Raw genomic sequence first — 22,901 nt, forward strand, 5'->3', positions numbered from 1 at the left:
TCTCACAAATTGCTGATTAATTTTGTCTCTTCTGTCTTGGGAATAGTTAGAATTTTAAAGTTAGGGTTGTTGTCCAAAAGAAAGATGTTTATTTTTAGAGGCTGAAAATATTTTGAGCCCATTTGCCATAACTGCTTTTTTAAGAAACAAAAACCATGGACTTTAATCCCAAAGTGAAAACAAAAATCTTACTAGAAGAATTAGCAATATGTAACCATTTGAAAGCAAGCTGTATTTTTCATTTTAACTTTCTGTATTTGCTTAGTCAAAATTAATATTACAACAGTTGTTCTGAAATTCTCCTTTTCCTTGCATGTCTTGCCATATAAAACTGATTTAATGACACAGAAGATAAAAAATGTCAAGGGGGAAAAGTGTCTAAAGAAATTTTGTTAGTGCAAAAGGCATGACGTTAACACTCTAGTAGATGGTCCTTAGAGATGGTTCATCTAAATTTATTTTTAGAAAAATATGTTCTCTCTTAAAAAAAAAAACACCTCTCACCTGAGTATATATGCTTACTGATTTTGGAGAGAAAGGGAGAGAAAGAGAGAAGCATCAGTGTGAGAGAGAAACATCAATCAGTTGCCACCCGTGTGGGCCCTGACCAAGGATCTACCTGCAGCCTAGGTATGTGCCCTGATCCACAACTGAACTTGAAATCTTTTAGTGTAAGGGATGATGCTTCAACCAACCTAGTCAACTGGCTAGGACCATCCAAATTAATTTTGATTTTCATAATCACATGAATGAAAAGAATTCTTTCAAGTTTTTTTTTTATTTTTAAAGAATCAATTTCATTTTTGGGGTGTAGTTTTTACTTTATGAGCCCCATTTTCCAGTAATAATGTAGCACAGGACACATAAATATCAAAGCTCAGGCTAGCAGCACTGCCCATCCCACAGGATCTTTGTGAGCAGAACCCCAAACCCTTTACGGACACAAAAGTCTATTTAAAGGTTCTCAATAACAACGACACCCACTTAAGGCTCTCTTCCAGACCCATCACTTCCTTTTTTTAATGGGAAGTTGAGCTTGGGGCAGAGGAGGAGGTGTGGTGACGTTACTGGGCCAGTGCACTCAAGCTGTCGCCTGCGTTTGTGGAACGACAGACCTTTATGGGACATTGCACCATGGGACTGGTGATGTGAAAAGACTCTGATTTAGGTGAACAGAATAGTAAAGAAAATTGAGTGAGTTAAGAAATACACAGCAGCCAGAACATGGGGAGAAACCTCCTCATATCTTAAACAATAATAAGTAAAACTTTCAAAATGTTAATACCTCCAGTAAATTGTTCTTTTCTTTTTTTTGGCACCAATTTCTAAGCAGGTGCATTTGAGGGACTACCATTGTGTTACCAAGGTGATGCTTGGCTTCCGAGGTAGAAGAGCCGGCTTACACCCTCTCCAGGGTCCCAGAGCCCCCAGACCATGCCAGAGGCCTCTGGTCAAAGTGCCTGTTGCAAAAGGGTATATCTTAGAAGACTCCCCAGTTTACCCTTTTCCATGTCCTAGGGAGGTCTGTGGACCAGGATGGTCCCAGTGATTCTGGTTTAAACTATGATGGACCTGAGGGTCTTACTTTTTCCCCCCCTAAGCCAGTCCCAAGAATTTGCTTTGGGTTGACCTTATAAATCTAAAATGTCTCATTTTTTGAATGTTCCTTCTTCCTTCTCTGCAATAAGATTTCATAAGGGGGCTCATGCCTAGGGACCTGGATTCCCCAAATATTCCCAGTGTGGATGCCTCTTTGGTAGACTCTGAGCCTCTAAGGACTTGATCTCATTCAAATCTCTGGGGTGGTTCCGGCAACCATGATGTGCTTGAGTCCTCACAGAGCCCTGCAGGCCCTGATGGGACCCTGGGTAATGAGATTGCCCAAAGTCCCGGTTCTGCGGCTGCAGGTGCTCAAGTGGCTCTAGTAGCTCCTGCTTGTATACTGAGTCCAGGGATTCAGGAAAATGCATCTCATTATGAGTGCTACTGTAGCCTATATTTTCCTTGGTTCCTACTTCCTACGTGTGCTAGGCTGTTTTATGGAGTTACAGCTGTAGATTGGCTGGCTATGGATTAAGCTGATTGCTTAAAGCCTATTTAATTGCAGTAGTGGATACCATTGTATTTTAATTATTTCTTAATTAAAAAAATAACAAAATATATCCCTTTGACTGCTTGGTAATAATCATCTTTTATGGTCAGAGAAACTAAGATAATATAGTGAGTGACTTGTTCAAGGCCTCCCGGGGAATCAGTTCGAGAAAAGTGGATCAGAAGCACTATCCCTGGGTGCCCAGTCTGTAACTTAGTCCAAGGAACCTGTTATTGAGGATTAACATTCACTCAGAGCCAGAAATAGACCAATTGAGACCTAAATCAGTTTGATCATTGGTCTTTAAGGATGAAAGGATGAGGGATACATTAATTTGCTGGGCAATTGATTTTCCCTTAGGATAAGATAAAAGCAAAACCAAAATTGTCAGACATGAAAAATAGCACAGTAAATTGTTTGGGTTTGGAAAACTTCCAGGCCTATAAATACATTATGGGAAGCCCTCAGGGAGAGAAATAGGTGCACGATGGCTGTTTTCACATATAAAAATAGCAGGCCCGTGCAACTTGAAGGAAAAAATGGAAGCTCTATAACTTAGAAGTGTAGTCAAAATAGGAACTATGATTCATAACCAAAACTTTGCTTTTTATTACCACTCACAGTAAGTCAGTAGGTTAAAAATTTGGCAGGAGAATTTTGAGGAAGGATTTGTACAAATGAGGTTTCTGAGAGTTCCTATTTTTCCTGCTTAGAGGTAATTGATTTGGTTATCTACATTCATACTTTGCCTCAATAGAGATGAAGGAAACCATGGGAGTAGAAAGAAGAACTAACTTTACAAACTGTTGGGGTTGGAATAGAATTACAGACTGCTTCGGAAGAGCTACCCGGGTATAAAGTCACAGCTCTGATTTGCTGGGCTAATCATGGTGTCGTTAAAAGCCACTGACTGGAGCTTGATATTTACCACTGATGTTCAGAGTCAAAAAGGCATGTTTTATGTTTCATAACTAATGTGGTTTTGTTTTCCTTCATATGTATCCCTTTGCTTTCTTTTTAAAAAAATACTCACCCAAGGATATGTCTATTAATTTTAGACAGAGAGGTAGGGAGAGGGAAAAACATCAATGTGAGAGAGAAACACAATTGTTTACCTCCTGTATGTGCCCTGATGTGAGAATCAAACCCACAACTCAGGCATGTGCCTTGACCGGGAATTGAACTCACAACCTTTTGGTGTACAGGATGATGCTCCAACCAAGTGAGCCACCTGGCCAGGACTTCCTTTGCTTTCTTATTTTCTGTGTTTACCTCTTTTCTGTGTTTCCCTAACCATGTCATTTACCACTGCCTCAAGTTGTAGCTTTCAGCATTTTACAGGATGGGCCATTGAATTGGCATACTTGGTTTTCTTTGGACAATGAATGGGTAAATATGAATTGGCACTTGTGGTCACATGACTGTGACCCTTTACCCTGTGGGCCCAGCATGTCTAGATCTCATTGGTCTGTACCTGATACACCCACACTACCCACTGGGCCTGCAGCTCCAGGAGCATCCTTCACGGGGGCGACGCACAACCCCATGGTGGGAGTGTGGGAGGTTTGGGGTAGGAGGATTGCTTAGATGTGTAGACAAGTCTGTTAATAGCTCTTATATTTGTGGCTAAACAGAAATTAAGATAATGATTTGCTGATACCCATTCCCCCTGGATGTCTGGCCATTCAGTTTCTGCTGTGGAAGACCCTTATTAAAGCAGCAATCAGGAAAATTTAGGCATAACTCTTAAGTCTCTGTCCCAACCTGCTAAATAGTGCAGTGTGCTTCATTTGCTCAGTACACGTTGTTGGTTCTTTTAACATATGAAAGGCCCAAATCCTGGAGGAATCTTATTTAGCATTAGGGACAGAATGAATTGATAGATGTGAAGAAAATAATATGCAGGTAATAACAGAATCCTTGCATTTTCGGCAATGCCCAAAGTGCAACCTAAGGGAAACCTAAGGGGAAAAGGCCTTTCTTTGGTCTCTAGCTAAGGGTTGTAGAGCATGGAGCGTTCTGTTACTTCAGGAGTGATGGAAGTCCCTGACTTTAGACCAGGGAGCTCGCGAGCCTTCCCACAGAACCTTTGGGTCTTTTGCTTATATAGGAGTAATAAACTTGGAGAAACAATGACCTTGTCCTCCATCAAGGGAAGGAATGCAGGTAAGAGAAGTCTGTTCTGTACCTGAAAGACACTAAAGAGTTTAGAATCCTATTGCCTCGTAAACCGAGATGACTGTAATGGGAAAAACTGAGTTAGGGTTAATTTGTCTCAATAATAAAAGATATGGAGAAGCCTCCCTTCATGCTAGTTTTATCAGAAGATTAAAAGTATTTTTCTTGTTGCATATATGTCTCCCCTATCAGGCAGGGAAAGGAGACCCAACACCTCTAAAATTAACTTCTGCAGTTGAGAGGCCACCTGCCATCAGCCCCAGTGAACGCTGAACTGCACGTAAGGAAGGAGGTGGCCGAGTCCCAGAGATCCCTGCTACAAATCTGGGTGACGCCCGCTAGCAGAGCCCGCAGAGGGTCTCCATCCCCTGAATTCTGACAGTTCCATAGTGTTAGCTTTCCTTTCTTCCAAGAATGACTCTCCAGGGGGCTGGTGTTTTCTGGAAGGGAAGGTGGAGAAGCCATTTTGACATAGACAGTTAATTGTGCGCAGAGAGAAAAGGGAGCATGATAATATGTAACTGCACTGAGCAATGAGGGGCATGCAAAGTTCACCTTCCAAGGTCTCAGACAAAGGAGGAAAGTGAAATGTCTTCCGATAAATGAGCAACAGAAGGCAAAAATATTTCTTTGTTTTCCCTTTAGTGCTCCACAGATAGCATATTTTACAAATGCCACACGATGAGGTTCTTCAGTTTGTGTGAAAAAGCAGCACAGAAGAATTCAACAAACTAGGAAAGGTTATTGTGGGAATTCTTAGGTTTGTAGGGCTGACCAGTGATGGACATCCCAGGTGCCCTGAAAGACTTCAGTTTATTATTAGTATTTTTATTAATCACAAATCACATTCTTAAGGGAGTGTTTTCTTAACTGGTTATTATTTTTTTAGATAACAATCTTTAAATTTTATGTATTTTATTTTTACTGGTGGAAGGAATGTGGCAAAGGTTGACATTAAGTAGTTTTTTAAAAATGGTGTGGGTTACATATGTTTCATTTAGAAGATGAGGTAGCAATAATGCTTGAACATTTTGCTTGAAAATTCCGTAAGTTGCATCACTCTAATAGCAATTTTCAACTGGCGTGCCACAAGAATTTTAAAACCAGGCACTACCTGACTATTTAGTCAGGGGCACTCGCCTCTCTTCCCTTAGATAAGGCAAGTAAAAAAAAGACAACAGCCAACACGACAATAGCTGTCTGGTGTGAATGAATCAAAATTATACCTTTATTTGGTCAGAGCAGCAAAACATTTTTTTTGATGTGCTGCAGAATTTTAGTAATTAGTTTACATGTGCCATGAGATGAAAATTAAAAGGTTGAAAATTGCTCCCTGACAAGTTTTTATTTTTGCACTTTATCTTTTAGTGTTTGTCCATGTATATATACACATACTGATATAGTTACATTCCTATTGAACATAAACATTTGTGTTGTTATTATTAGTTCAAATTTTTAAAAAAAATGTTTATTTTAGAGGGAGAGGAAGTGGGTGGGTGGAGAGAGAGAAAAAGAGAGAGAATTTGTTGTTTTACTTATTTACGCATTCATTGGTTGCTTCTTGTGTGAGCCTGACTGAGGACTGAACCTGCAACCTTGGCGTATCCGGATGATGCTCTGATCAACAGAGCAACCCAGCCAGGGCCTCTTAGTATTTTCTTATTTAATATTTTTCATAGACTTTATGATGATTGGTTTTGTTTTGACTAAAACCTTTTTTTTCACACTGATGTACACTGATGAAATTTTGCACAGCATTCCAACATTGAGGATTCATATGTATACATATGTGTGTGTCTGTCTGTGTATGTATCTTCATGTTTCTAACAAAGTACTTTTTAGGATATATTCGCGAGAGTGAGATTACTGAACCAAATTGTATGTGCATCTTTTTTTTTAAATATAGATCAGTTTCTATTACATAAATACTCTTTTTTTATTTACTTATTTATTTTTAGAGAGGGAAGGGAGGGAGAAAGAGAGAGAGAGAAACATTAATGTGCGGTTGCTGGGGGCCATGGCCTGCAACCCAGGCATGTGCCCTGGCTGGGAATCAAACCTGCGATGCTTTGGTTCGCAGCCTGTGCTCAATCCACTGAGCTACGCCAGCCAGGGCTGTATGTGCATCTTTATGATACAAGTTACATATCACCATATTGATTTCCAAAATGGTTATTGTGTATATAGTGTAGAGTTTATCGGTTTCTTTGTGTACTAGGGAGGTAAACATTTTTGCATGTGTTTGTTTAATATTTATATTTCCTCTTTCATGAGTTGTCAGTTCATATGTGTGAGAACTTGGTTTGGTTTTTAGAGGAAACTTTTTATATCTTTCAGTTACCTATGAAGCTGTTCACACGGTCATTTCTTGTGTTCAGTATCATTTACTTTGTGGGATGCTGCTGTAGAAGAAGGCACACGCAAACTCATCACCTCTGTTTAATGTACTTGGCTGAGGGAGGGGACTGTGGCTAACACACCAGAAGGAATGCGTGTGCTTGGGTAATTGTGAGCTGTTGGTAGTTTTTGTTATTGTTGGTGTTGGCCTCATTATCTCCAGATTAAGTAAGGATTTTTTTTTATTAATTTATTTTTTTGGTAAGAGTAACTCATAAGGCAGGGTAGAATGCATGCTCTGTTGTCCACTTGTTTATGATACGAATTTTCTTCCTTTAAAAAAATCATAGACTTTGATTTCAAGAGTTAAGTAGAATAGACTACCTAACTCTTTGATTTTAAGAATACACTGTGTGCCCTGGTCAGGTAGCTCAGTTGGTCAGAATGTCATCCTGATACATTATGGCTGTGGGTTTGATCTCTGGTCAGGGCACATACAAGAAACAACCAATGAATACATAAATAAGTAGTACAACAAATTGATGTTTCTCTCTCTCTCTCAAAATCAATAAATAAAAATTAAAAAAATCAAATAAGTAGAACAACAAATCAATGTTTTTGTCTATCTTTCTTCCTCTCTAAAATCACTAAAGAAAATTAAAAAAAAAATACATTGTGAGTTGTGTGGGGCCAGGTGGGTACTGGACATACCGAGGGGAACACTTTGTAAAGTATATGATTGTCTAACTATATACACTGTACACCTAAAACTAATACAAAATAATATTCAATGTAAACTGTAATTGAAAATATATTTTAAAAAATACCTTGTATGATTATTAGATGAAAAGTCAATTATTACGTGCAAAGTTTGTTTACTTACTGGATATATATTCATTTTATATTTTGTAGGTAGGTGTCAAATTGACAAAATATTTTATACTTACTGAGGTAGTCTTATTAATTTTGTGTTTTTTAGATGATACGGACTATTCTCTCATTATTAAAGAATTTATAAAGAAAACCCTAACAGCATGGAAATAATTATCATTTTGAGAAAGAAATGGAAATAAGTTTTGAATAATACAGATGTTTTATCCTTTAGTTTCCATATTGTCAGAGAATGTCGTAGGACGAGAGTGTGACTTATAGTCACATGAGGCAATACTTTGAACTTTAGAAGGCAGGTTTGGTCAGGTCAGATACTCTCTGTGGGTCCATGAGGGAGGTGGTACTTGTGGTCATAGAAGAGAACACAGCTGATTGTCCTTCAGGATGACCCAGAGGCTCAGACCCCCGCTCTGTCCTCATTGGTACTGCCAGCCAGACTGGAGATTGATCACAACTCAGAATAGCTCAGTAACTGACCCGGAAGATATATAACTTCTAGAGCACCAAGGGGCTGTTTTTCCTTCATTCCTGGTTTCTGAAATAGTGCATAGAAAGTGGTAAGATGGTTGGTTTTGATACTTTTGGGGACTGTGAGCCCTACTCTTTATAGCATCATAACATCAGATTTATTTAGCTGGAAGGACTCTTAGAGAATGTCTGGCTCCATCCTTATGTTATGGATGAGAAAGTTTAGAGTTCAGATATGTCAAATGCATTCTCTGCGCTTGGGCCAGAACCAGGACTAGAACTCAGGTCTATTATACCGTAGTCCAGGATTAATTCTGTGCCATGCCATTGCCTCCTCACACCGCCGTTCAGCTCCCCACACTAGACTTAGTGCATCTTGGGCAACCCAGGCCTGCGTGGGAAGCACTGCCAGTGCCTGGAAGCCAGTGCGCAGCCTGCGTGTGCTGGTCCTTGCTTCTCTCCCCGTGGGCAGGGCTCCTGAGGCTGGATTCGGTTGTGTTCCAGCTCAGATGAGTCTGGGTTCTTGTTTCTGCTGCCCATTGACCATTCCTGCCCTACTAGAAATTACTCTCATAGTATAACTCAATTATTTAATTTAATCTGCACAGAACAGAGCTGAAGCACAGTGGTAACAATGGCCAGGAATCAAATAAAGTGAGGGAATGTTTCCTTGTTTTGGAGACCATTATTCCAAGGATTGATTATCTTGCTGACCACCCTGCACAGTGCCTGAGGCACACAAGCTGTACATTAATGCTCTATGGGTAAATTAGTAACAGTAAACGATTGAAGGATAAACCATAACAGGACACCTTTTCTTCTGTTTTATTTTTACAATTTTTAAAAAAGAATTTTGTTTATTTTTAGAGAGGGAGGGGAGGGAGAAAGAGAAATATCAGTGTGTGGTTGCCTCTCATATGGCCCCAGATGGGGACCTGGCCCGCAACCCAGGCATGTGCCCTGACTAGGAATAGAACTGGTGACCCTTTGGTTTGCAGTCCATGCTCAATCCACTGAGCTAGGCCAGTCAGGGCTAATTTTTACAATTTTAAGATAGACCAATTCAAATTTTTATGACCATCAAGCTATATATAGTACAGATATTAAAATGTTTTTGCAGACTAATAATGTGAAAATGCTGATGTTTAGTATTTAGCAGAATAAAAATTATTTGTGGTATAATTACAACTCTGAACAAACAAAATAAAAAACCTATATTAGAGATAGAAATATTCTAAAAATTCACCATAGTGTTAGGAATGATGGTATTTGGATGGTGGGGCTTTGGGTAGCTTTTATTCAATTTTTAAATTTTCTGTAACATTAAAAATTACTTTAATAGGGTGGGATTAGTTGGGGTAGAGGCGAGTGGTGGGGGCAAAATGCAGACAACTAATTGAATGACAGTAAAGTAATTAAAAATTACTTTAATAAATATTACTCTTATAGTACAAATCCTCTTAAAAGTAATTAAAATGTATATTCCATTTTGTAGAAAATAAATTTGGACTATAGTTCAGCCTTTTATATTTACAGAATGAGCAATTTTGATTTAAAGGATTTTTTTCCACCCTCTAAAAATACCTGGACCCATTTCCTAACCCTTGGCTCTGTTGTGGTGGCAGATTGGATGAACCCACTAATTTTTGCCCTTATTCATGGTTTATAATTTGACAGGATTTACTTGCCCTGGCCAGTGTTCTTCTCTACCAGTTTACATTTGCTAGATTCTGTCTGCTTTAGCAGGAAAACCTTGAGAGTAGGAAGTTAAAAATTGCTCCTTTTCTATTTATGCCTGTTATGACAAGCTTTTTGCTTTTTCGGATTCCCTCAGGTGATCAGTTATTGTTATTTAAGCTTCTCAAGCACCCTGTTTGTGTGTCTGGGAAACCTTTCCTTCTTACTTATCATTGTATCCCCAGTGCCTGCTACATTGCCTGGCAAGCATTAAGCATTCAACCAATATTTGTTAAGTGAATGAATTAATATGGTCTCATCCAGGGCTCTCAACTCTCCTCAAATTTGGTTCCTGTTTTTGTATTTATCTTGAGACTGAGTATTAGAATAACATTGGGTCAGAAAGCTTCTAAATTGAGAAACTTAGCAACTATATACATGTGATTGAGCACTGTAGTGGCCCATGGTTGTTGTAAGACAAAACGGACCCTTACCTGAAAAAGGGTGCCTTTGCTAATTTCATCTCTAAGTGAACATGGTTCAAGACAAAGACTGGGTTACCTGGCCAAGCAGCAGCTGGTGCATCTGTTGATAAAGGCGCGTGTAATTTGGGTCAATTATAGCAGTGCAGGCCAAAAGGAAAAAGCAAATCACTCTTCCTTTGCCCGTTTTTAATAGTAAATTAATTTGAGTGTGAAAGCATTTCTGCAGCTGCTACTGAAATGGGCAAATATTATTCTAAAGAAATAGTACGTTTCAGAAACAAATTTCTCATCTTAACAGCCAACATATTTTGGCTGTTGTATTTGTTGGCAGACATTTCAAATATAGAAATATTTCTTTTAAATATTTTGGAGAGACTAGTGTTTGGAATTTTAACAACTAATCCTTCATCAGTGGGGAAATGCTACCCAACAGAAATGTGTAAAAAATGCTTGTACAGTTAATGTTGCTTGAAACACTTGGCAAAAATACTTATAATCACAGCAAGTTTTATAGATGTTTCTCAAACATTTCAGTCTTTCTGTCCTAAGAATTTTGCTGATGTACATGCAACTTTTTTTTAACAAGGTTTTGTTTTGTTTGTTTTGTTAAGACTTTATTTATTTATTTTTAGACAGAGGGAAAGGGAGAGAGACGGGGGAAGAAACATCAACACGTGGTTGCGTTTCATGCACCCCCAACAGGGGACCGGGCTCGCAACCCAGGCATGTGCCTTAGACTGGGAATTGAACCTGTGACCCTTTGGTTCACAGGGCAGTGCTCAATCCACTGAGCCACACTAGCCAGGGCATACATGCAACTATTTTGACCACAGCTCAGTAGTTCAACTTTGTTCAGGATTTCTCCATTCCCTCAATCCTCCTTTTTTCCCCAGAATAGTCTGGGATCAAAGTTCCTCTGAAACCTTGAAAACCCAAAGGAAAAAGTCATTACAAATAGAAAAAGACATTTTTACCTTAAATACATATAGGAAGACAATTTGAGCTCAATTCAGTGTCCCATAGCCAAGAAGTCTGGCCATTTGTGAGGAAAAGAAAATTCTTGTCAAAAATGGAAGAAAAGGGAACAATCGAAGTGGGGATATTTAAGAAGGAAATTGTAACTGTCCTTTAAAAAATTGGTGACTTGGGAAGTCCTGAATTTCAAAATTATTTTTACTTATATGTGTATAAAAATGTCCTTGTAAAGTGTACTTTCTGAGAAAAGTTTTCAATCAGCAATAATTGTGCCTCAGATAAACCTCATTGGCTATGATACTGCCACTGTGCAAAGCTTAAAGTGTACTTTCTGAATTTTGGTTTGCTTATTTATTCATTTAGGTTCTTTAATTTGCTTATTTCTCACTTTTGAATAAAGTAAAAAGATTTAAGATGACCTCAACAAATATGGAAATGGTCAGGTGTGATATGTCAATAAAAAATAAAAACAAAAAAAAAAAGGACAAAAGCCAGGGGAAAACAAACATCATGAGGACATACATAACTGCTATAGTTTGACCTCAGAGTTTGCTCTGTGTTTCTTCATAGCCAAAGTGAAAAACAAAAATTAATTATGTGGTTCTTATTTTTAGAAAGGAAAACAACAACAAAAACAACAAAAACCCAACCTGTTTCTCCAAAGAAATGAAGTATTTTCTAGCACTAAATTCCAAAAAGAAAAAGAAAAAGAAAAACAATTAGGGAGCTGCCTCAACAGCATTGCTAATTTTTTCATCTATTCACTTTTAATCTTCTCTCACACATTTATTATGTACTTACTTTGTGCCATGCAGTATGCTAGATCATAAGGATGCAACAGCAGACAGACATAGAGCTCACTGTCTAGAATCTGAAGAAGACCCAGGGCCAAGGCATCTGCTCCAAAGGGACAGGTGGGCTTATTGATGGAGCTGCTAAGGAATGGGTTTCTCCATGTTAGCTGGTATTTCAAATTGGCATTCAGGAGCTGCAGCCTCTAAATTGATGCCAGGATGTTTACAGTATATTCCAGTGTGAAATGCCAGGAAGGAGCAAACAGGAACTGGGTGATGGGAGTCAGGGCTCCACCCAGCTTGGCTGGGGTACAGGGCTGGGGTTATTCCCGGAGTGGGGACCAGAGATAACTTCTTTGGGGAAGAAGGTCAATTCTGCTAAAGCCAATTTACTGCATGGCAAGCTGACCTAATTACTTCTATTCATTATTTGGAAAGTATAAGCAATTCGTGTAAGATAGAATGATTTTAACAGCTTTTTGAAGATGTGTGTGGTGTTAAAGGTGGCTTCTTTTCATTGTAGTGAGCTGGCATTTTTATGGAATACTTGATTTGTATTTGCCCTGCTGTAATGGGAAGGGGCTGGGGCAGAGAGAGAGAAAAATACCCTGCAGGGCCTGGGCTGCCAATCAACAAGAGAGAGGAGGTTGAAGAGCAGGGGATGGGGAGGAGATCAGGGACAGGCAGAGTCAGAATATATTTACAAGTTGTGTGTATCATTAAAAATATATATTCTTAAGTGCAAAGAATTCTTAGGAATATATTTTTCTTATGAAAAATGATAAGGCAATTTGTTATGCCCTTCAGTACCTTCTCACTCTCCCTCTTGCTGTTCCACACCCCACTGGAGGCACTGTTAATCCATTGTTTCTAGGCAAGACTCCATGGATTCAAGGTCTCCATGGGAATGAGGCTACAGGTGGCATGCACTGAGTACAAGAAGAGGGGGCAGGCAAACATACTGGCAGAAGTGATAAAGTAGCATGCAGAGTCACTCGTCATGTTTTAAGTGTGCTTCCACATGTTGTCTAAAAATTGGGTTTCTTTCTAGAGCTTAGAACTGGAAGCTAGATGTCTTCAGGTGACTTGACATTGAGAAATATTTATAAATCTCATTTACTGAAAGTATATATCAACTTTCATTTTCCAATAGTAAGTTTTTACATTGGTATTTCATTATTTTCTGCATGCTACCTGTTATCTCGTCCATACAGAAAGTCTGAGTTAATTAAACTCACTTATTTGCATCTTCCCTTACTCTAGAGAATGTTCGACGTGTTTATAGAGAAACATAAAATTCAGTAGAATAAAAAAAATAGATGGGGACATTGCAGTGGAGAAAAAAATAAGGGTAGATAGATAAAGACAGTACGAAAGCAACTTGTTTTCCCTCAAGTCATTTGTAGTTGCTAGAGCTGGGCTATCCCAGCCAAAAAGGAGAAACAGAGAGGGAAACTTTGTTTATAAAAATAACATGGTTGTTAGATTAAAACAGTAAATGCTCAGGATCACAGTTTTTCCTGGTTCTGAGGCTGAGAGAATTTTCCATAGCACGTTCTCATAAAAGAACACTGTGTGGCCTATGGACTGTACTCCTGAACTCTTGTGGAAGAAGTACACCGGAGACTGTCTCCTAGAACAACCTGCTCGGTAAGGCTTACAGGATTACACCAGCATGCACTGTAATCAAAGCAGTTTTCTGAGGGGATAATCAGTGCAGTTCAGGTTCACAGCTCCCTGATGGCTGCACGGGATCCAAAGACAACATCCAGGAGTGGGCGGACTCAGTCTTTCAGGCATTTCTCCATGAATATTATTTCTTGTAATCTAGTGTTTTTCAATGCGCAGAAGAGAAATTTGGGTTACTTTTTTGGGAACATGAAAGTCTATGAGTTGGCTCAGACAAAATCGTTACCCTCATTTCACAGATGAGGAAATGGGACCTTGGAGAAGCTGATGATTTTACAAGGCTGTGTGGTTGGTCGGTGGCAGAGCTGAGACTAAAGCCAGTGCTTCCAACTCTAAGTCTACGGCTCTTTCTACCATTTCATCTTTCTTCCCTAATTTAAGTAGAATTCTGTTATGATTTTAAAGTGTTAAAATTGAGTATTTTAAACATCCTTTTTGTACTTTACTTAGGTGTTAAATTCATAGTAGAAAGAAAACATTCATTATTGGGCTGAAGTCCCATCCCTTCTGAAATTGGTGAGGTTTATTCCTGACCACCTTTATGGTTGTTTTTACTTTTTAAAAAGATTTTATTTACTTATTTTTAGAGAGAGGGGAAGGGAGGGAGAATGGGAGGTAGAGAAACATTAATGTGTGTTTGCCTCTCATGCACCTCCCACTGGGGACGTGGCCTGCAGCCCAGGCATGTGCCCTGACAGAATCGAACCAGAGACCCTTTGCTTCACAGTCTGGTGCTCAATCCACTGAGCCATACTAGCCAGGGCTATTTTTGATTTTTACCACATATGTATGTGTTTGTGTTTAAAATTTATGTAAAGTACATACATGACGTCATAGTATGTCAGTCATTTTGTACTGCTCCCCCCTCCAACTTTATAGTTTTGATAGTATTACCTTGCTGATATTGGTTGTCCTTTCGTTTTAGGTGTAGAATAGTTTTCCCTTGTCTGAGTCAAGCACCCACAGTTTATCCTTTCTCCTACCAATGGGATTCGAATATTTTCACTTTTTTCTGTTACAGACAGTTCTGCCACAGACATTCTTGACCATGTCTCCTTGTGTTCATGTGCAATTTAGGGCATTTTTCAGTTGGTGGAAATTAATTAACTCACCAACAGTTGATGATCCTGCCTGAGCGTCAGCCAGATGCAGATGCCACCAGGGAAAACCTTGCACCCAAAATGTGGTTTGGGTTTCTTTGTAGCCAGCGCTGATCGTAGTCGCTGCCCTCCAACTCCCTTTGTGTCTCCCTGGTTGATTGGTTCAGGTTCTTGACTCTTACCCATTCTAAGCACTGTTTGCTTTTTAAGGGCCCTGTGTACCCTGGCTCCCTGTGCTCCCAAGAGATAATAACCTCACTTATTATTTTCCTGATAAAAATGAGGTCGTCCGATGAGAGCTCCCTAAATCCTCTCTCCCACCCAAACTTCTCAGCATTTTCATCCAGAACTGTCCATGTGTTTTGCAAACCACAGATTCTTTATGGAATCAATCGAGGTAAACATTTTTAAAAAGTTTCTCAGACCCCAAAATGGAACTTTGTCTTACCAGGAGATGTACCATCTTCAAAATCACTGATTCAGATACTCTTCGTCTAGCTTAAATCCTACTCTCACTGTAACACTTCTTGAACTTCATCGAGACATCAGTCTGCATGTGCCCTCATTCCGTCTCTTCACCCCTTTCCTGTCTTTGTGTCCTGTCTTTGCACTTCTTCCAGCTCCCAGCCCCTGCCCTGGACATCTCTCGCACAGCCTGACTGTTTCCTGCGCTGGCCTGCTGCTTTGCTCTCAGCCTGGGAACCCTCCTTTATTCTCCTGTGTTCAATATCCAGGTTGTTTTTCTAATTTTTAGTTTAGTTTTTTTTTTATTTTTTTGGAATACTTTCTTTTCTCTTCCTTTGTTTACTTCCTTATTTTGTTGGAGTAACTCTTCCAGTAGCTTTCTAAAAGTGAATACATAGAACATAACTTTTAAAAAATATATATTTTATTGATTATGCTATTACAGTTGTCCCATTTTCCCCCCTTCACTCCCCTCCACCCTGTACACCCTCTCCCACCCCCCCCCCATATCCCCCCCTTTAGTCGTGTCCATGTGTCATAAGTTCTTTAGCTTCTACATTTCCCATACTATTCTTACCCTCCCCCTATCTAATTTTCAACCTACAATCTATGCTATTTATTCTCAGTACCTTTTCCCCCTCTCTCCTCCTCCCACTCCCCTGTTGCTAACCCTCCATGTGCCCTCCATTTCTGTGGTTCTGTACCTGTTCTAGTTGTTTGCTTAGTTCCTTTTGGTTTTGCTTTAGGTGTGGTTGTTAATAATTGTGAGTTTGCTGTCCTTTTACTATACATGTTTTTTCTTTATCTTCTTTTCTTAGATAAGTCCCTTTAACATTTCATAAAATAAGGGCTTGGTGATGATGAACTCCTTTAACTTGACCTTATCTGAGAAGCACTTTCTTTATCTGTCCTTCCATTCTAAATGAAAGCTTTGCTGGATAGAACAATCTGGGATGTAGGTGCTTGTCTTTCATGACTTTGAATACTTCTTTCCAGCCCCTTCTTGCCTGTAAGGTCTCTTTGGAGAAATCAGCTGACAGTCTGATGGGAACTCCTTTGTAGGTGACTGTCCCCTTATCTCTTGCTGCTTCTAGGATTCTCTCCTTCATTTTTTACCTTGGCTAATGTAATTATGATGTGCCTTGGTGTGTTTCTTCTTGGGTCCAACTTCTTTGGGGCTCTCTGAGCTTCCTGGATTTCCTGGAAGTCTATTTCCTTTGCCAGATTGGGGAAGTTCTCCTTTATTATTTGTTCAAATACGTGCTCAATCTGTTGCTTTTCCTCTTCCCCTTCTGGTACCCCTATAATTCGGATGTTGAAATGTTTAAAGATGTCCTGGAGGTTCCTAAGCTTCTGCTCATTTTTTTTTGAATTCTTATTTCTTTATTCTTTCCTACTTGGATATTTTTTTCTTCCTTCTGGTCCACTCTATTATTTTGAGTCCCAGTTTCCTTCCCTTCACTATTGGTTCTCCGTGCATCTTCCTTCATCTCTTTTATGGTAACCTGCATTTTTTCATGTAATTTGCGCACAAAATCAACCAATTCCATGAGCTTCCTGATCACCAATGTTTTGAACTGTGCATCTGATAGATTGGCTATCTCTTGGTCACTCAAAGGATGAGTCCTGGGGGATTGAGCTGTTCTTCTGTTGGAGACATGTCTCTCTCTCTCCTTTTTTTTTTTTTTTCTGGTCTGGTCACTCTTGTTATGGTGAGGGACAGAGCCTTAGGTGTTCACCGGGGCAGGGTACCCCATTCGCTAGATTGTGATGTGGTATGTGGGGGCGGGGGCAGGAGGGAACAATGGCGGTAGTTCCACTCTCCTGGGGTGTCAGTAACCCCCCTGGGATCCTGGGTTGCATGCTCTGCCCTGGTCACAATGCCGCCTCACTGGGTCCGCCAGCCACCGCTTGCATACTCAGGGTCCACCCCTGTGCTGCAATCTTGCGCGTCCCGGAAGGCTTACGTGCTCGGTTGCCTTACGCGCCCAGTTCTCCTCGATCTCCGCGCACTGCGACCTGCACCTGCTCCTCCTCTCTCCCCCTCCCACTGGTCTGGATGAACAGGTCTACTTCAACTTCTTGGCTGTCCGACTTCCATTCAGATAAATTCTCTGTCAGTTCTGGGTGTTATTCTGCCTCTAAATTGTTGTTCTAATCTTGGTTGTGCGTGGAGGTATGGTGTGTCCACCTATGCCTCCATCTTGCTGGAAGTCCAGGAGGAGATTTTTTTCAGTGAGATTCAGGAAAAAGCAAAGGGGCATCTGGTGGCAATTCCAATGAAGGATTTTGCAGAGTGTTTTGAACAGTGAAAGACATGCTGGGAGAACTGTGTGAGGTCCCAAGGTGCCTACTTTGAAGGGGACTGAGGTGTCATTGTCCTGTGTACAATTGTCTATTTTTTCATAATGCACAGCTGGATACTTTCTGGACAGATCTCATATGTCAGGAAATGACTTTTTTTCTACCCCTAACACTTGATTAATACTTTAGCCAGATATAAGTTATAGGTTGAAAATTATTTTCTATGTCATTTTTAAATATTGTGGTAAAATATTCATAACAAAATTTACCAATTTCACCATTTTTAAGTGTACAGTTTGCTCCATCTAATCAGTGAGGAAACCTTGTGGGCACTGTCTCTGGGAGATACTCAGATTCTGACCCCTGATCACTCCTGCAGCCCTGGTCCCGGCCATCATCTGGATTACTGTAATAACTTTCCTCCCAACACTTTATTATGGAACTTCTCAAATACACAGCAGAGTTGAAAGAATTTTAGACAAATACTCATGTTCTCAACACCTAGATTCCACCTTTACTCTTTGACCATACTTGGTTTCTCAGTTAGTGATTATCCAGCCCTCCATCCATGATTCTGTAGTAGCCTCTTCCCTAGTCTCCCTGCATCATTCCTTGCCGTGTCTTTTGTTCTCAACACATTAATCTGGGTGATAACTTTGAAACATACTCTATTTTTCACACTATAAGACACACCTAGGTTTTAGAGGAGGAAAATAGGTAAAAAAAAAGTTGAATCAAAAAATGTGGTAAAATATTTAATAGCATAAATAACATAATATTTGATCAATGTAAATGTAAATAGAGCTCAACAGCAGCATTAACAACCATATTCCTCCCAAACTGGGGGCGGGGGGGCAGTATCTTACAGTCTGAAAAATAGTGTATCTCCCCTCTGCTCAAAACAGATATGGCTACCTGTTTCACTTCTACTGATTCTGTAATCTTTATGATCCTGAAAGGGAAAATTGCTTTGGTAACTTTCAGATTCCTGTGGAATTGTGAATTCATACTGAGTTTCTGTGCAGTGTTAGGTCATTTGCATCACTCAGGATGAAACTGACTTTTGTCCTTTAGAAGAAATAGACTGTGCTGCTTGTTCAGGAGGGCTGTTGCCACCAGAGTAGTTTTCTTGCATTTTGCTCTCCATTTGAGCACGTTTGTGGGCGTGGATGTTTATAAACGAGGCTAAATCTGATTTCATGAGGGCTTTCCAGAATGACTTCTGTCTAATAGAATATGACTTCTTGCTTTAATATTATTAATAACCTAATGAGCAAAGAAAAAGTTAGTGAAATGTGTCAGCAGCATGTGGAACACAAACTTTAAACTATATCTTTCATTATACATTGTAATGTGAAAGAGTTAAACAGAATAACTGTTGATTTTGTGTGCAACATCGTGAAGTCTTTTATGACTTTCAAGTCAAGTTCATCTAATGGTGTTGCTTCTAAATACATTCAATTGTTATCAATTTTTCTTGTTTCCTATATTTGCCAGTTCCTTCAAGTTCCTTTCCTGTATTTGTTTCGATTTCTTTTATTCTTGGAAACTCTCTGTAAACATCTGATAATCTTCGGCTGTCCACTCATATTTAAGAGTGAGGAATGAAAAGGCCAATTCCTGGAATTTCACAGTAGACTGATTTGGTGGGAACTGACCTTTCTACTGAGGAACCCCAAACAGCAGTAGTTGGAGGTCTTTTCTAGGATGTCTTTTGCTTTTTCCAAAAAAGGGGACTTTGAAATCCAACCTGTGGGTAGAGGTAGGGTTCTTGGGAACGGGGCTGGTTGCCAGTGCTCTTGGAATAGGGGAAGTACTCGAAGGCCAGGGGTTCTACTACTGCTGCTCCTGTGCAGACAGACTTGTCTAAAGTCTTGCGATCAGACTTCCCTTCAACACTCTGTGCCGTTCATTTTCAGACCTATGTCTCATTCTCAGCGTCTGCAGTACCTCTTGCTTCAGTGTCCCAAACCTCTTACTGTTTCTTTCAAAGATAGGGGTGGGGAAGGTGGACTTAGTAGGAAACACTGGAGTCTTTGGTAGCAGCTTAGGAACAAAGTAATGGAGTCACAGGGAGAGGTGATCGCAGAAGCAATGAAGGGATGTATATGGGGAAAAAACCCAAGCCATTGTCAGATGTCTCCAGGCTTTTTGGGAGACTGGTGACTTGGTGGTAGCAAAGGCCAGGGGATTTTTGCTTGGGGAAATTACAAGCTGTAGAAAAATTGAGTGTGGAATGCGAGGAAAGAATTTCTAGGTTAAAGTGTGCTGATGGAAATTAAAAATACTTCCTGAGGACACACTTTCTAGATCTGTACTGATTTAACACATCAGATTTTGTAGCATTGGAAGTTTTCATCCTTCGGGTTTTTTTTTTCACTCTTTATTTTAGATTTATGGCTAGCCTTTCATTTGTACTGCTGATAAAGAAATTGGATAGTCCTGATAAATAATTTTGGGTTATAATAAATACCATTTACATACCATAGTAACTGTCCCACAGTAAGCACTTAATAAATGTTAGTTGTTACTGCAGTTTTTTAGTTTAATGAGCTTTTTTGTTGAATTTCATTAACCACTCTTGTAAATATTACCATTCCCATTCTATAGCAGTGGACACTGCAGTTCAGAACATTGGGACTTGGTCAAGGCCAACAGAAGGCTCTGATAGGGAAGTGGCTACATTCACTCAGAACACTTTTATCATGGTTGGAGTGGGAGGTTTAGCGGCACTGTTGGTATTGGCCGGTGAGATAGCAAGCACAGCAGTATTGTATCCGGACAATGCTACATGTTTGTTTTCCAAAAGTGTAGTGAATAGATAGGGTTGCTTGTTTTGGCATTTTGTGGTGGTTATTAGAAAAATAAAGTGCCTGAAAGGAGACAATAGAGTAGAGTTTAAAAATAATCTGGTCTAGGAATTTGTACTGATTGCTTCTGGTTAAATGATGATGAAAAAGTAAGTAATAACAGAGTTTGGAAAAGTTAATGGGAGAAAGATGAAGAAACTTACTGTAAATGTGGCACCGACTTCCTTCTGTGAGCTTGTAAACAGATCAGTGTTAATAAAGGTCAGTTGCTAGGAATAACTCTGTAACTTAAGTGACAGAAGGGAGATCTGTCGGATTTCCTAGGTGGACCGTAAATAACAAGGTGCAGTCCAACAATAGAAACAAAAGGAGAGAATGAGGGAGACTCCCCAGGGGAAAAGCTACCCTTTACATCACTCTGTTAAAGAATAACCTCGGTGCACTTACTGCATCCAGCTACCATGCACCTTCTGCTCAGCCTTGGAAAATAAAATAGGTGTCCCTTTCTCCCTATTGCCGCGGTGATTTTCCCAGTGCTGTTAGACTGGGAGGGCTTGTTAGCAAACTGCGCAGTAGTGAGACAGTAAGAGACTCCATGAGCTACTGAGAGGCTTGTAGGAGTCTTTATGAGAAATTTTTGATAAACTTAGAATTTTCTAATATTTCATTTGTATCAAGAGAGTATTTTTCTTCTTATGAAGGTTTCACAGCATATGGATTAGACAACTGATCCTGAACCAAATAGTACCTGAGTGCCCATTTTGTTGTTATTTTATTAAATAAAAGCAAAAACATTTTTCTTATTACAGCACAAGTGTGCATTCATCTGAAGTTTTTAAAATGCAGGTAAACAAAACAAAAAAAATGCAGGTAAGCAAAACAAAGAAAATGAAAACCACCCATAATTCAATTTATTAGAAATAATCTCTCTTCAAATTTCATTTTGAGTTGAAAAAATTCTGATCATAACAATCAAAAGTAAATGCCAAGGTTTCTTCGAAAAGGGGAAATTCTCTAGGGTTTTGAGGTTTTAGAGATACCAGAGACGTATTAAGATGTATTGTGTGAGCAAACCACAGTCATTTCAAAATAGCTTTCGCCATTTGTAAACATGTATACATTAATTCACATGATTCCATTTGACCTTAGACTCTTTAATGCCACTATGTTAAATCTTTTCACAGTCTTTGGTTATGTGCCTGAAGATAGTCCATTATTCACTTTGAAGAATAGTCTCATTTCTTTCCATTCTGAAATAAATGATACTTGTTCCATAGTTGTGTGTAACTTTGAAAAGGAAAAGTAAAGCTGTGGGAAGGGCTCTCTTGTGCTGAGATTCTACCTGAGAAAGCAGTGCTCGTGCTCTGAATATGAATGATAGGATGGCCCCCAGAGATTTGGGTTGATAGACCTTTTGGGTTTGGGCAAGCCCTCATTCCTTTCTGCCTTCTGCTTTCATATTCTCTGTAACTTCTCAATTTAGATCCTGAGAAATCTCTAAAAGCTTTTCTTCTCTACTGTTTCAGTTTTTCACGGGCCCTATTTGGCAAGTGAAGTCCTCTCTAGAGATTTCTCACCAAAAACAATTGTGTTGGAAATGTCATAAATTGTTCATGCCCATGGGTCATGCATATACATTCTTTGGCTACTCCATTTGCTATAAGGTGCCTTACATCCCCATGACTCTGTTTTTATTTTTAATATAAATATATTTGATACCTTGTGTTTGATGAACACTGAATGGCAGTGAGTGGCTTCAAGGTATTATCTGAATAGTGCTCCTGGGACTCTCTGGGGTGAAATACTGACTCATAACAAGTGCACTCCAGACAGTCACGTCTGTTTCCAGCTTCAGGTGACGGGCTTTCCTCCTTTGTTTCCACAGCACCATCTACTTACATTTCTGAGAGGATATTGCTCAATATTTTGTGCATCATTTGCAGAAGATTAAATTCCTTGAAAGCAGGGTCTAGCACATATAAATACTTGTTGAATAAATGGAGGAGAAAAGAATAGAATAGATGAAATCTGACAGAGTTGAAGTTAGCTCTGTGAGGTGCCTACTTATATCAGTTAAGAGCTTGAAGTCCCAAGCCAACCTGGGCTCCCGTGTTAGCGCCCTCACTTCTTAGCTGTGTGTTCTTAGACAATTGTGTGTGGCATTTGTGCATCTCACTTTTGTCTTTTCAACTATGGGGATAATTAAAGTACTTAACTCGTAAAGATCAAATGAGGTTACATATGCAAATTACTTGGAACAGCGGCTATAGATAGTAAATGCTATAAAAGTGTTTGCTACTATTATTCTCCTTTTTTGTTTGTTTACATAGCCTGGGCATGGAATAGAGGGTGCCCACAGGCAATTCACTCTGGAAGTCAGTTTTTCTCCTGGTGTGATGAAGAAGTGCTTTGTCTCCATGTGGGTTCAGGAGCCCTTGGGGAAGGGAAAGGGGGAGAGGAGGTCCTCAGTATATTAAAAACTGAGAACATTTGTACCTTTATTAATCTTTGGGCTGTATAGGCTCCCTTGAGCTAATAAACAGCTTTTCATTTTGGATAAAATCCTATCAATTCAGTACAGTAACAGTGCTACCTTGGGTGGGCTCTGATTAATTTTAATTCAGGGGATAAAAACA

At 39.5% G+C, this 22,901-nt stretch overlaps 1 protein-coding gene and 1 non-coding gene across 8 annotated transcripts in view; one reads left to right on the top strand and one right to left on the bottom strand.

The window, feature by feature from the left end:
- Nucleotides 1–22,901, top strand: part of SYNE2 (spectrin repeat containing nuclear envelope protein 2) — a 289,942-nt gene that overhangs the window by 18,507 nt on the left and 248,534 nt on the right. The window lies entirely within an intron of this gene.
- Nucleotides 11,286–11,421, bottom strand: LOC123809094. The gene has a single exon (XR_006783953.1). It is a non-coding gene; the product is annotated as a U4 spliceosomal RNA (small nuclear RNA).

The sequence above is a fragment of the Phyllostomus hastatus genome, unplaced genomic scaffold (genome assembly GCF_019186645.2).
Source record: "Phyllostomus hastatus isolate PE091 unplaced genomic scaffold, TTU_PhHast_1.1 phas_scaffold_501, whole genome shotgun sequence".
NCBI lineage: Eukaryota > Metazoa > Chordata > Mammalia > Chiroptera > Phyllostomidae > Phyllostomus > Phyllostomus hastatus.